At 40.1% G+C, this 2,965-nt stretch overlaps 1 pseudogene; it reads right to left on the bottom strand.

Annotated features, from left to right (window-relative positions):
• Window positions 1-1,492: 1,492 nt before the first annotated feature.
• LOC146999311 (uncharacterized) lies at window positions 1,493-2,290 on the bottom strand (annotated as a pseudogene).
• Window positions 2,291-2,965: the final 675 nt, after the last annotated feature.

The raw sequence follows: 2,965 nt of genomic DNA, 5'->3' as shown, positions 1-2,965 counted from the left end.
ATTAGAATGTCGAACGTTTAAGACAGCTCCGATTGAAATGTCAGAAGCGTCGACCATAACACTCAGCTTTTGGTTAGGAGAGTGATAGGAGAGGGTTGCAGCTTTACTAAGGTCGTGTTTACATTTTTCAAATGCCTGATTAAGTTCGTCGTTCCGAGGAACAGGGCGTTTATCATTTTTACGTGAGTCTTTTAAGAGTTCATTCAGTGAAGCTTGGGTCTCGGCTGCCTTTGGTAAGAAGCGGCGATAAAAGTTTATCATGGCTAAAAAACGTCTGAGCTCGACAATAGTGGTAGGTTTTGGGAAGTCGGCAATTGCTTTTGTTTTCTCAAGCAGGGGTTTTACACCTGAGGCAGTAATGAGGCAACCTAAAAATGAAACAGATGGTTTTCCGAGTACACATTTGTTAGGGTTTAATGTCAAATCATGTTTATTCAAACGATCAAACACTTGACGAAGATGACGGATGTGCTATTCTTCGCTAATTGATGCAATAAGGATGTCGTCAAAATAAGGGATGCAAAAATCCAATCCAAATAAAACTTCATGTATAAAACGTTGGGAAGTTTGGCCTGAATTTCGTAAACCAAACGGCATAGCCAAAAATTCAAAAAGACCAAAAGGATTTGTGACGGCAGTTTTCGGAATGTCTGCAGGGTTAACAGGAATTTGGTGATAGGCACGTGCTAAATCAAGTGTTGAGAATATGTTCTTTCCTGAAAACATTTGAGTGCAATCCTGAATATGGGGTACGGGGTAGCGATTCGGAATCGTAACGGCATTTAAGCGACGATAATCCCCGCACGATCGCCAGTCGCCATTAGCCTTACGAACCATGTGCAGGGGGCTTGCCGAAGGACTTTTTGAAGGCCGAATGATGCCTTTTGATCAAATCAAAAAAGGAGAAAATCAAACTCTTGACGTGCAGCTTGAAGTAATTCTGGCGGTAATCTTCTAGGTTTGGAGAAAATAGGAGGTCCTTTAGTTTCAATGTGATGGAAAATCGTTGACATTGGTGGCCTCTCAAAAGTTTGCGAAGGATTCGTCAAGCTAGGGTAATCGTCAAGAATTTTGTCAAATTTTGAGTTACCCATCAAAATATGAATGCTAGTATTGAGCGGGGTCACATTAGGAAGTATACCGCAAGAATATAGTTTTGTTTGTCCATCAATTAAACGGTTGTTTTTAACGTCTATGAGTAAGTTGAACTTTGTGAAAAAGTCAACACCTATGATGGGTTGATTGACGTCTGCCAGGATAAAAGGCCAAGTAAATGAGCAACGTAAGTTTAAATTGATGGTCAAAAGTTTGGTGCCATACGTTGCAATTTTAGTGCCGTTAGCGGCAAAAAGTTCCAGTGCAGCTAGTATTTTGGCATGTTGACTGTAACTCTTGGGAATGACAGATAAATCGGCTCCGGTGTCAATTAAAAAAGTCAGCTTTGAGGATGAATCGGCCAAAAGAATTCGATTGATGTGGCGGTCGCAACGATCTAGTTTTCCGACTGCCGGAAATTGCACGGAGAAACACATTTTCGTGCCTTGGAACCAAAATTAGTATGGTAGAAACAGATGTTGTTGCACGGTTCTTTATACTGTCGATAGCGTCTACTAGATCTATTACGCCTACTGTTGCGTTGGGAATAGTCTCTTCGTTCACAGGAACGCTCACGGCTGTTTTTGAGGGCTAGCGAAAGTTCATTTACCTGCTTTGTCAGCTCTGCAACTTGCTGTTCAAAGGGAGAGGTAGATGCCGTAGCAGCACTATTTATGTGCGGGAGAGTTGTGAGATCTGTAATTTTATCAGCTACAACTGCTAGCTTTGGAAGATCATCACTTAAGGCAGCAAGAATACTTTGTGTAGTTTGCGGGAGACGAGATATCCATAGGGATTTCAACAAAGGTTCTCCAATGGTCTCTCCAGCGAGGTTTCGCATACGGCAAAGTAATTGTGATGGGCGTTGATCGCCAAGTTCTAGCCCTTGAAGAAGTGTACATATCTTTGACTCCTCACTTTCAGAATGCAATTCAATTAAGCGTGTTTTTAGTGTATCATATTTGCCAGTCATAGGTGGGTGTAAAACGATATCACAAACGCTATTGGGAACATCAGATTCGATTGCAGATATCACATGATTGAATTTCGTGGAGTCAACAGTGATTCCGGCGATATCAAACTGGGCCTCTAGTTGTGCAAACCACAAAGTAGGGTTGACCTTTCAAAATGGGGGAGGTTTGACGGAAACACGTGAAATATTAAGATCGTCTGCGATGGGTTGTGGTGGAGCCATGATTCACAAAAACAAATATATATTGCCAATATGACACAAATAAATACACAATAATCAGTCACTAATAAGTTCACATACGACACTAGTGCAAAATAAATAATGTAAACATTAACGTGAGAGAAACACTTTTGCAGGTAAGCTATCCGAATATAAGCATAAGTAATACAAAGAACTTGCGTGGCATACCTCCGAATTATACGAGAAATATTTGCTCAGTCAGCAGCAGATTCAGCACAACACAATTCACTTATAGAAAACATATTCCGGAAATACTTATTTTATGATATGTAACCACGTTGTACGATTTATATGGAGATCACTTCAAAGCTCTTTGACGATTTGCATGAGACACATGATAATTCACAAGCACGTTGTTAAGCAGGCACAACTGTTTTTCACACTATATTGCTGATGACACGAAAATAATGATGGATTACGCTAGTAGTTTGCATGCACAGAAATAATTTTCACTTTATAGCACATTATAATCACAGAACTTGAGGACGCAAGCAGGTTACAGGAGGCACGTGTTCACTAACTCGACGAGTCACCATTTATGGCAGTTGTTAATGGATGCCATTTTTGATTGCACGTTGAATGTTAACAAAATCGGACTCGGTAATATTAACATTTATATTTAATTCTAGGATGATATATATTTTAACATATATTCAC

This window comes from Stegodyphus dumicola, chromosome 1 (assembly GCF_044657685.1).
Source record: "Stegodyphus dumicola isolate Sdum_Otavi_A_Nest chromosome 1, ASM4465768v1".
NCBI classification, from domain to species: Eukaryota; Metazoa; Arthropoda; class Arachnida; order Araneae; family Eresidae; genus Stegodyphus; species Stegodyphus dumicola.
The sequence above is the reverse complement of the archived record's forward strand: the minus strand, read 5'-3'. Positions and strand labels throughout refer to the sequence as shown.